The sequence below is a fragment of the Cardiocondyla obscurior genome, linkage group LG17 (genome assembly GCF_019399895.1).
Source record: "Cardiocondyla obscurior isolate alpha-2009 linkage group LG17, Cobs3.1, whole genome shotgun sequence".
Taxonomy (NCBI): domain Eukaryota; kingdom Metazoa; phylum Arthropoda; class Insecta; order Hymenoptera; family Formicidae; genus Cardiocondyla; species Cardiocondyla obscurior.
This window is the reverse complement of record NC_091880.1, coordinates 1,354,087-1,366,547: the sequence shown is the minus strand read 5'-3', so window position 1 is coordinate 1,366,547 and position 12,461 is coordinate 1,354,087. Positions and strand designations below refer to the sequence as shown.

Genomic DNA, 12,461 nt, shown 5'->3' with positions numbered 1-12,461 from the left:
TTAAGAGAGAACCCCGGACGGCGCAATTATTGATAGCCCTTATTAAGATATCGGAATTCAAGGGGAACTGTACGAATATTGCCCGGGCACGTGTGCTGGTGCAATGACTAAGTTGTTAACGAGTTACTTTAGTACCTATAATGCGATAGTTGATTACAGCATCAATGGCGCTATAAACATTACTTTATCGCTCTTATCTAATCTTGAATATAAAAACATTCATGAATAATACGAACAAAACTGGATTTCACGATTGCTTTCTTTTTTTATACGCGCGTGTTCGCGTGTTAACGCGAACAAGCCCACGAGTTTTCAATTTTGTGCATTTTTACCGGCACCGTAGACTAACAATAATTATAAATATTTCGTCGAAAGAGTTCGTGCTCGTTTCATTAACGGGATTAAAAAATTTTTTTAATATTTAATATTCGGTATTGCGACATGCCTCAGAAAATTTTGCGAGAATTTATATGGGCAGAATGTAATGATTGAAGCGCTAAATAAACACTCGAATCTAACTTTACGAAGTTCCGTGAAAAGAAATATATTCTCGAACAGAAGAAAATTAGAATGAAAGAAATTAAATGGGATAGGCTGGGGGTGGCTGATTGTTACGTATTCACCTGCTACTTTGTGCCCTACAAAAGTCTAAAGCGGCGCTTGATATCGATTTCTCTGCCAAGGTTGTCCCTTGAAATATCTCCTCGAGAAAGGAGCGCTGGCTAACATCTCGATAAGAGAACGCATTCCTCGACGTACAATTTTACTCTCTGGATTACAAGAAGCTCGTAACATCACGTTTTATTTATTCACGATAAAATTTTCAGTTAGTATTTAACGCTAGAATTATTTAGATAGTTAATTATCTTTTTTTTCATAAGTTACATTGTTCCTTATAAATTTTCTGTAATTGCAAATTGCTCGATGGGAGATTCCGGTCCTTGCTACGATTGTTGCCGAAACGTTTAATTTCCGCGGCTTTATTTCTTAGCTCCGAATAGTGAAAGTCGTGTTCCTTAAACGCGAGTACTTTTAGAACGGGATATTGACCAGCGATATTGCAGTGTCGACAAAGGACACACACCTCGCACTGATAATAATGGACAAGTATCTACGTAATGGTTGCAATCTAGGTCATTTGAATCGTGATAACGCCGTGCCACATGAAGCTGCACAGTTGACGCAAAGGTCGACTGCACATATTTGCAAGAGGAGCCAGAGCTGAGATAAGAAAGAGATCGAAAAAAAGAAAAGGAAACTAAAAAAAAAAGCGACTTTTCTACGACAATTACGTTAGAAAAAAATAAAGGGAGAAAAAAAAAAAAAACAATCTTCAACGGTACACTTTTGTAATAATAAACGCCATTGGGAAGACGACGCAGGGCCTTTATTAAAAGACTGGCACGGTACATTGCTCAACGAGAAGAACTGGACGCGGTGAAAAGTAATTGACGAATGTAGGCCGCCGAGAAGAAACGTTGACGCTCTGTATTTATATGCATATTCGCAAAATGTGCGGACAATTTAATTTTATATAGACCGCTCTCGGAAATATTTCGAATTGCAGATACGGCGTCGGCATTCCCAGCCGTCGTTCCAATACGTCAATTATCGTCACGAGAAGAAAACGCGGTTAAATAAGTTTCTAAGAGCGGGGGGAAAAATTATAATTATCCGTGAAAGGATGTCTTTACGGAGAAATTACAATAACTCGCGTCGCAATTCTGTCCGATGCAAAAAGACGCGGAGGAAAGAGAGAAGAAAAAATAATAATAAAAAATTACGATTCACTGATTTATTGTTAAATTGCCGAACGCATTCCGCGCCGAATAAAAATCGCATACCAGCGTGGACGTATTTTTTTTTTTTCGAGCTCTTTCTTTCGTACCTAACTCCGCCACAATAAGGATCCCACGTGTTCATTACTAAAGCCTGGTCTTTGCGAGTCATTGACTCCCATCGGTCAATCCAAGAGGATGAACGAACGTTCACTCGAGGAAGGTCACGCACGGAAATGGAGCACCTATTAATTACGTTTTGCGGAGAGGATAGCGCGGAAAACGTGACCGGCAAGCTCCGAGGAATTGGGGACAAGTTCAATGGGAGCGCCTAAGTGAATCGTAGGAAAAGCGCCGAAGGCGCACGGAGGTCGGAGGTGAGCGAGAGAACCCGTTAAGCTAAACCCGAAACCTGTATCTCCGCGAAGTTCTTCACGCCGTTGTCTTCCGAAGATCGGCCAGGGGATAATTTTATTCCGACGCGTCGCGTAATGCAGAACTTTTTCCGGCTCCGTCCGCGGAACGTGGCGTCCGCTCGAAAGAAATCCGCGCGAAAGAAACCACTTTTTTTTTTTTTATCAGCAAAGTGATGAGAGAAAAACATCAAGCAACAGAGGAAGTGAAGTTTCTCTTACTGGTAACGGTATTGCTAATATAAAACTGAAAAATCAAGCTTTCTGGAAGAGTTCAGTTAGAAAGAAAAAAAAGAAAAAAAAAAAAAAAAAAAAAGGCACGAGACTACTCAATGCAGCCTGGAATAACGTCGCTGTATAAAAACTTGGGAAAGTATTTCATGCGCGAAATTGCACGCTAATAACGTGTACTTTAAAGATATGAGCGTCGCACCAAAATATTGAGACGTTTACTTTACTTTCTTTCGAATCTTATCGATTTGCTTGACGCCGACTTTTTTTCCGCCCTCCCCCCTCCCCCGCGTGACGCGCCCGATGAAAGTATTATTTACTTGTCATCTCAAAGAGATTTACGTAGCTGTAAGTAGACGCTCGTACAAAAGACCGCAAATTGAGATCCTTCGGCGGAGCCAATGCTCACTTCGATCGAACGTCTTTTTCCTTACGGTAACTTCTCTCCTTCTAACCGCGGGACATGCTCCCATTCATTTCAGACTCCGCGCTTCGTTGCACTCGATGGATCTTCCATCTACTTTTGCATACAGTTACATATTACTTGATTCCCTTCAGGATTTCCGCCTCAAGACTCGATGAAAATTACGCAATTATCGCCATATTATTAGTTCCCCGGCCGATAAAATTATTTCCAAGACCCGGGAAAGTGCGGCGGTTGAATAAATACATTTGTCAAGTCTATCAATTGCCAAATCGACCGTCGTTTACCTTCGCGTTCGCCGTGTCTATCATTTTACCGGAGGCTACATGTAGCGCGGTTATCAAAATTTAATTGGGACATCCGTCGAGCGAACTTCCAGCTTGCAAAGCTAACGAGAAATTCCATTACTGTTAAAGGAAGGATGTTCTCTGCAACCAAGAGAGTAAATCTCGAGAGATTGAATTAAAATTGCAGTTGGTCTGTAAAGCCAAAGACAGCGAGCACCGAAGACCTTGGTACCGTGCATACGAACGATATTTTTAAAGATGAATTATTTAATTTCTCTTTTCTTTTTTTGTAATTTTTACTTTAGAGATAATTATCAAGTATTTCGATTTTCAAAAGAATAAACAAATTAAACGAGATTAAAGTGAACCTGAAAGGTTATAAAGATATCCGAAAGAAATAACGTCGCCGGCGATTAACGATTGGAAAGCCGCGGAGGGAAACGCGTTTTATCGTTATTTCCAATGATTTTATCTCGAGGTACAAAAACCGGCTGGTAACCCTAAGATACTTTCGTGTAAGAGCCCGGTGGCATGCAAAAGCGGAAATGACGACTAACGCTTATGCGTCACGTCCGAAGGCTGCAATGTAAAAGTGTGAGCCAAGGAATCCTTTCACTCGGCCTGCGCGATGTAACTTCTTATGTTCGTTACGATGGTGGTTTCGTGCTAACACGTGCCGCGGTTTCATCCACGATGCCGAGAATCTTCGCGTTGCATTTCTCTTCGACGGTTCATGCTTGAAAATCGACTTCTTCGACGTCGCGCGGAGCGTATCAACGACTATTAATCGCGATTTACTTTCGATGATTAAACGACTCGCGGTTCTTATCGCTTCAAGCTTATCAGTTTACTTCGCGTGCATAAAAAACAAAAAAAAATATTAAAAAAGAGACATTTTTAATCTTATATCAAATGCACCTTGAATAGATGCAATAAGAAAACACGATCCATACGTCGTAAGTTATTTAAAACATGAAGCGTCTTAAATAATAGACAAACGAGAATTTTTGTGCCGTAATTTTTATTTCGCGATCAATCGATGTATCAATTATTAAATGCAACGTATCACGATCGATGCGTACATGTATCGGTTTAACGTAATTAAAAATAATAAGCCGGCATTGCCGGCGGTTCTTTACTGCAATTAGAATCCACAGTGGTCTAGAAAATTAATTAGCATTCTCGAAAGTATACGCTATAAAACGCTACAATAGGATTCCCTTCGCGTTTAAATGTTCGTGACACGCGACAGTTTAATATGCGATTAACTTGCAATAATCCAGAGACTTTCTACTCGCGTACTGCAGCGGAGAATTTCCAGAACGTATAATTAGACGAGCAATAATGTCGCAAGAACCTTTGTGTGGCTAGGGAGTGCGTATCGTGGAAGGTGGCTGCGAAATACTCGCGTTACGTGGACAAAGACGAGCGGGATGATACCGGAGCGTTTAACAATCGAAGTCCTGGATTAATACCAGGTTCTGCAACGTGACTGTTGCGTTCTCGCGGCGTGATTTACGCACGCGACTATTTCACAGGTGTCCCGCCAAGGAAGATCGCGCTTCAACGAGAAGGCTGCGGGCGAATTAGCCGAAGCGACCGGTGGAGAAAATCGAATAGCCTATCGCTTTGCCGTTCCATTCCATTCGGATAACCCACTTTCGACCACCGGTTGCAGACCCCGGGGTATGAACGCGGGATCTCTTAAACGTTGTGTCACCGTCGGGGTACCCCGGCTACCGGCGTTTCACGCGCGTTTGCCACGGATCTCTCGCACGAAATTATTATATAACGGTTACGGAGGATCCTTTCGATAAAATGGTATATGCCTCGCGTAGGAGAAATGATATCACGCGATATTAAAAAGAGCTGGGCCTTCACCGGTGTACGCTCGTGATTTCTCGAGGATTAATTTAATCGCCGCGCCGTACAGATTGTTGTATGGAATACGCAGCGTCACTCACTTCGTTGCAAATAGAGACACGTTAGCGATATCGTTACGTTTTAATTTATTAAAGTGCCGCGATCGAGTGCCCGGTAAGTTATTAACGAGGACGTGACCGGGACGGTGGGCCGATGATTCTCGCGTGGGTGCGAGTCCCTCCACTTTGCACATCAACGACCGAAGAGAAACGATAACGACGCGACGGGGGAGAAGAGGAGAGCGGAATTAGCGAACGCGGTGCCAAGGCGTCAGAAAATTGCGGGCTCGTTAATCGACGACGGAGGCTACACGTAGTCTCGTTACGGACTACTACGTGTCTATTATCTCGTTTTATTTGCATTCGCGAGCGATTCGTTCTGAAAATCGCGTTCGACGTAATCGAGATCGTAATTTAATTTTGCCGATATTTTGACTTTATTATATACTAATTCTTATATTGAAAATAAAAAAATAAAAATAGATTGCTTTTTTTTTTTTTTTTAATTTTTGGTTCTTTCTTTTTAAATTTAGTGTCGCTAATGCAAGCGACGATTAATTTCAACTGCTCTCCGATCGCGGGATTCCACGAGATTTCAAGAACCCTGCGGCTCGATACACCCTCGACGTTATTACACAAATTATCTGGGTTATCGGACTCGTTACTGCTACCGCTATCTCTGGCGTCATTATACACGAGTTTATCTGATTACAAAGCGAGAGACACGCGGGGATAATTCGCGCACGGGGAAAGGCGCGACGCGCCGACGATAAATCTTCATCGGCTTCGTTGCGCAACACCAACGGCGGTCTGTCCCGCTGACGAGAAAAATGGGTTACCGATAATTCCGCGCGGTACGTGGGAAGGAAGTACGGGCATTGCATTGTTACGCGGTTGAGATACGGTTACGTTATCGACGTGACCACGTCGGGACGGGGACCCGGAGACGCGGTCGGCGGTCCAGAGGCATCCAGCAAAGAGCTAATCGACAAAACCTGTTTCCGCGTTCCCCCAGCTTTGCGATTCGCGTCCACATAATGGGGTTTCATTAAGCGCGCGTTTATCGTACGCGAACGAGCGGGCGATACTCCACTTTTCTCGCGGGCGATATACCCGCACTCGGAGGATATTGCCAATCTCCATCGAGATGATTTCTTCATCTCTCACGTCGCCAGGAAATAATTACTCGCCCGCTGCACGTAAGTTGCGTCACGATTTATCACCGTTTCCTACTTTCGAATAATTGATATCGCGCCGGAGCGATACTCTCCTTCATTTCTTTGCCCGCGTTAAAACGGCCGCTAATGATTTCCCCCTCTCCCTCCCACCTCTCCTCTATCATCGGAATTAATCGCGGTCAAGTACCTCGGTGGAACGTTAGGCGTGCGGTGAGAACGAAGAATCCCGTGACGTAAGTGCTCGGCCACGCCGAATCTGCCGGTTCAGTTGCGACCGTCGATGAATCGCGAGTTGCGTGATACGGGACGAATGCTATCCGGCGACGGGGGAGGAGGAGGGAAAAAATTTACGAGCGAGTATTTCCGCGTGGCTTCACCTCGCGCATCGCGTCGCGTATACACGATATGACGGAGTGCACGGTGCAAAACTGATTTTTCACCGCGTCATCGATTATCGGAACGAAAACGCGCGATCGATGAGGAAGAAGATCGAAATCCAATAAGCGGCGGATTTATCGCCTTCGACATTCTACTTGCTGACGAACTGTTCGAAAATTACGAGCTGGATATCAATCAAACGAAACTGTATACGAGTTTAATGGTCCGTCGTGATTATTATCGATAATTTTTCGTTTCTTTTTTTTTTTTCCCCCCCTTGAGTTTTTAATATTTTTACACTTAAACTTGGAATCGCGTACACGTGTGCGTGAGAAGTTTAATACGACGACGAGCTGGAAGCAGGATTTTCCGTTATCTCCACCTCCATCCTTCATAGTTAATTCGTCAAACACTCTTTGCTCGATCGTTCATGAAACCGATGATTAATGGTAACTTCAATTACGCACTTATAATCGAGCCGAGGTCGTTCCCTCGCGAATAAGACGAATAGCAGGACGGGGAACCGGGGTGCCACACACGCGAAGGAAATTATCTAAGCGCGCGGATTACGTGTAAAGAAATGGATTACGTAGTTTACGAGCAAGAACGATGTTGTTTATACCCGACAGCCGGTCATTCCATTCACTGCCGCGCTCCACATAACGTCCCCACGCAACGTCCTTTTCGTGATTTAATGCGTGTTACGACAAACGTGGGCAGGTGCAACGCGATCGGTGGGAAAAGAGAGGCCACCGGCGAGAAAGAGAGAAGCACGCTAGAGGCCCACGATCAACGTCCGAGAAATATCGCGTCGTCGGTCAACGGAATTCGCAATCGCCCGTAATTTTTCTCTCGTTCGCATACCTCCGGACGCCCTCCCTCCCCCCCACCCCTTCGAGCCTCGACGCGTTATTCTTCGTTCCCGTTACGGTATTTACAGGAAGTGCCGTCCGTCGCGGAATGCACGCATCACTGGAAAGCTTTGTGGCGTCCCCTCCTGCCCGTTTTCATCCGGCGCGACCGCTCGTAACGCGAATGCATTCGTAATGGCGAAAGTCATCTCCTCCGCAGGTAGATATCCCGATAGACGATAAAACGATTCTCGAGTAGCGTTCAGAAAGAAAGAGAGAGAGAGAGAGAGAGAGAGAAGGCGGTTCTCGAAAAGACGTAAACCGGAAAGATTTACGTCCAAGCGTCGGTGATTAAAAACGCGCACGTCGTCGCTAAACACGGCGCGTAATTATCCGAAGACGAACAGCGCCGTGAATCACTTTCGGAAAATTTAAAAAACCGCGAGATCGACCTACTTCGAAACGACGACGACGCGCCTTCACGTGTCCTCGATGCGTCCGTGACGTATCGACGCCAACGTTCGCGTGAATTTGCGTTAATTTGCAAGAGCCCTCTCCTGCCTCCTCGTTATCCACCGCGATATCTCGATTGGAATTGAAAGAGGACTTTCCTTGGAATTTATTCTTCTCTCGCGCGACAAACGGCGCCTCTGTATTATAATCGTCACCCTTGGCCTTAGCCTTTCGGTCAATTTGCCGGCGATATATACACTTCGCGGGGTATATCGTACAATTACGCGAGGCGTCGGTGATTACAGAGCCGTCGTTCGGCCAATAAAATAACGTCCCCTCCGCGTCGCAACTGTTTTAATGACGCGTTTACGGTGGTTTTGCGGGAGCTTTCAGCCCGGGATTCCTCTCTGATTAGGGAAATCACACGTTTCCCAGGTAATAATTCCGCAACGGTGTATTAGCGAACGGTACAACGTAGTTATAATGTAACGAAAGTGCCAGGGAATTATTTATGCGCGTTATCACGAACGTGATGCGTGCGATCCACAGTACCACTATCAGCCTGGATGATAAGAGTCCGCCGCGAGCTATCGCACCTCTCGACTGATACAAGAATTTTTATTACGCTACGATTTCGGGATTACAAACGTCTTACGACGTAAGCGGAGTTTCTCGATTGTCATTAAATTGTTTTCGCGAGCGCTAATAAAGTCACTCGGCGTTCCGAGCGGTCGGCCGCCCGGGGCTTAAAAATTCCGGAGGACATATCGCAAACCAAACATCGTCCCGCCACTGATTAGATTTCGTTCCATTTGATAAAAGAGACTGAATGAAAACAACCAGCTCTGATTCAAGTAATCGTTTTCGATAATGCAGAATTAACAAGGCTGAGCAGAACGTACTTTTCTTTTCATTCCAAACTTTGTACCTTTTGATTTTTGTAACGAACGAAGCGTCTGCCGAAGGTGAGCACGAAAAACAAAACGTTTTCGTGGCCCGTTTGTGTTCATGCCAAATTTCGTTATTTCCTAACACGTGGTGCTTTCGCGAATCTACTTCTCTGGAAATTACGGTTTCATATTCCTATATTTCTTTTATATTTTTATCTCGATTTATCTCACAGCGCTGTTCTCAAAATTATATATTATTTAAATTTGATCAATTTTCACGTTTCATACTTTGACGTTCCGGAGTTCTAAACTTCAAGCGAGCTGATTTCGACGAATGTCTTGAGGAACGCGCGAAGAAAAGAAAGCGCTAAAAAAAAAAAGAGGGCCGGACTTTGCATCTATTCTTCGTCGAGTTATTCCGACCGGAGGGTTTATCGGGCGAGGCACGCGTGGCGCTTACAATTAGACGTTCTTGGCGGAAGAGATTTTCTCTCGCGCGCCGTGCACACACACGTGGAGTTCGTGCGGATACTGAGCTAGGAATGCTATACACGCGGGCGCGAGGAAACGCGGCCGGGTGAGAGTACGGAAAACCTGGAGGGCTGCCAATTTGCGCGATGTCCAAACGACCGTGCCGCGGGAGGACTTTGCTCCTACAGGGTTCCCTGACTTTGCGTCCGTTCCGCATCGGCAAAACCGCATTATCGTAGACCGACCCCCCCGAAGACCATAAATCGCATTAGCTAGGATCTACAATGGCGTATTACGGCCGGGTTTAAGTGTTATACTAAGCCTTAGGCTGTAAAAAAAAATTTAACCAGTCACATGCGCTTGCTTACTTGCAATTGTGACGTAATCGATCTAGTTTTTCTTTTTCACGGCTCGTGACTCGCTACATCAATCGTAGGCTTCGGTAGCGACGACCTGGGAAAACGCGGCGTGGCTCTTTGATTCACGCGTGGAAAAGCTGACGGTTATCTTCGAACGAAGTTATTCTTACTTCGTGACGCGGTCTCATAATTGGGGGAGATCTCGGGCCGCGAGATTCATATTCATATCCCGCGTTTAGCGGCGGCGTCTTATCGCACTCGCGGATCGCGCGCGCACGTTATCTGGACCCGAGGATCGAACGGCCACAATTAACGCTGATCGTAACAATGCAGCGGAACGAGGGCCGAAATTTTCTTGCCCCACAGCGCAGATTAACTCTCTCGATTAACGCACGCGAAATTGGCACGCAGGGGGGAGGGGGCGAGACGCGTATCGTGGAATCGTAATTAACGAGCGCGATAGCGATAAATTAGCGGGGCTGATAAATCTCATGTAACACGACGCGTTTATTTATATACATATTTCTCTGCATTCGCGCGAAGAATTTATCGACGCGTACAAAATTATTAAAAAAAAATTTATTTTTAAATTATTTATATTCGGAGTATAATGTAAATATGAAACGTTGCTGCGGAAATGTATTCCTTTCGCGGAAACGAGTAGAGATTTTTAAACGGGTGTTTTTAATTCCCTCGTTTGGAACGTATTTAATTTTTATAATTTCCTATTGTTACAAATCGAATTTAATAATTTTAATTAATCGACGATATAACTTTGATTAATGGCTCGTCGCAGTGAACAGTGCGCCCTGCACGGCGCATGGTGAATATCCAGAGATACAAACGGATCGCGGATAAAACGCAGATCTCTTCGATTTGATATTGGGTCGAGGGATCGAGCGGTGGCCGCGAAACTATTGACCTTCCCCGTAGCATTTTCCGCATTCCGCGTAGCGTCCCCAGGGTCAGCGGCGACAAAACTTCTACCGCCGAGCCGCGTAACGCCTTTAAAGATGAAAATGAGGGAAGGAGGCCTGGCCCTCTCTGCAACGACGAACGCTGTGCGCGCTTCCGACAACGCGATCTCGCAACGGAAATCTAAGCCGCCGTACTTTTATCTCGGGTCGGCCGCGAACGAAACCCGTGGCATCGCGTGAAAGCCTGACCGGTAACTGACCCCTAATATTACTTAAGACAATCGCGTGGAGTCCTTGAGAGCGTGAACTGGCGAGTGCCGAACGACAGAATGTAATTACGATAGCGGCTAATTGCCGTTTGTAGAACACGGTGTCGTGAGAATGTCCGACAGCGGCTCCGCCGCGGTCCGAAACGACGACCGATGGTCGCCCTGCGAAAATCGTCCCTCGTCAAAACGAAAAGGGGGCCGGAGCGGATTCCCGAAACCGGTCACCGTCGCAGTTGCCCAAGAATCACGCGCGGCTCGCGTTACCGTGAGTCTTCTTCCCTTCGACTCTCGTCCCGCGAAACGGAAACAATTTTTTTTTCGCCGCGCGAAGTCAGGGGCAGGGGGGGGAATCGGACGGTCAAAAGTTTCGCAAGTCCGTGCAACGGACCCGCGCGCTCGTTCCTCGCAGGGTAAAAGACAATGTTCCGAGTTACTCACCGAAAGCCAACTCCTCGGCACGACGGCGGCGCGACCGATAACGACGGGGAAGGGGAAGCCTACTCGGATCTGCTGGCGGTATCCTTCCGTGGAATCCGGCGAAGAGGCTAATCCCGCGGCGAGGTAACCCCGACGAAAGAAGTATCCACGTGTGCGAGGATGGCAACCAGGCACACCGACACTGTTAGCACACCGCGCGAGCGAGAGGACACGCGTACGGCCGCGCGCGATCCCGCTGACACGTACGATCCGCGCGCGCGATTTCACGGCAATGGAATTTTGTCACGTCGCCGCGCGTTCCCTCAGCGAACGGTACCGCAGACGCTCATGTTGCTCCACGGACGGCGAATTACCATTTCAGCTCTTCCCTCTCTTTTTGGCGTCCTCATAGCACTCTGGGCGTGACTTAGTTACCGTAAAGATCCGAGAGTCAACGATAAACCGCGACGCGAGGACGCCACCGTCTAACCGGAGAGTTACATTACTACTGATGTCGAAAGATTTTCGTGATTTTTAGTTGGCAGCCATTGAGCTGCGAGCGCAACCACGCGATTTGAACTTTCCACTCTTGCGTATTGTATTTATATGTATTTATTTATAATTCACCAGGACCGTTGTGTTATAGAAAATATTATACTGGAAGAAACTATGCGAGCGTTTTTTTTAGGAGACCCTAATTATAAACTACGAAAAAAAAGTTATGCTACTTACCAATCTGCATGAGCTTCAGCGGAGTTGAAGAATTCTGCCGGTGGCTGTAACATAAAAAAATATATTAATGTAGATTATGTAGTTTATTTATAAAATTAATAAAAAAAAGTACATTTTTATTTTAATAAAGATTTTATTTAAAGAATTAATTCTCACCTAAAAGTTGCTCCGCCGATGCAGGATGCCCGTCCCGAGCCTGCTCCTCCTCTCAGATGGGATGTGACGAGCCATCCTTCCGCGCACTGGACACTCGCGAGATAATCCACGACACTCCCGACCGACTCAAATCCTCGAATTCGGCACGAGAAACGGGCTACGACGCACGGATGCCTCGACATTTTCGTTTCGAACTCGAACCGCATGGCCGCGTGTCTCCACGTACGCAGTAAGAACACTAGTGACGTAGTCCGTACGAGCTCACGATCAGGCGATTCATGGAGCGCTGTGATTGGTCGGCGCGCTAGGGAAATTTCGCGTCGACCAATCACAGC

The 12,461-nt window shown here is 46.1% G+C and overlaps 1 protein-coding gene across 9 annotated transcripts in view; it reads right to left on the bottom strand.

Annotated features, from left to right (window-relative positions):
• Window positions 1–12,274, bottom strand: part of Synd (protein kinase C and casein kinase substrate in neurons protein Synd) — a 47,322-nt gene extending 35,048 nt beyond the window's left edge. For 3 of the 9 annotated variants that reach the window (XM_070668536.1, XM_070668537.1, XM_070668535.1), the window contains exon 1: window positions 11,260–11,586. The gene's annotated coding sequence lies outside the window, so the exon portion shown is untranslated. Of the gene's footprint in view, window positions 1–11,259; window positions 11,590–11,970; window positions 12,015–12,126 lie in introns of those variants that run through there. The other 6 variants (XM_070668538.1, XM_070668539.1, XM_070668533.1 and 3 more) reach the window with 5 other exon arrangements.
• Between the last annotated feature and the right edge of the window lie 187 nt (window positions 12,275–12,461).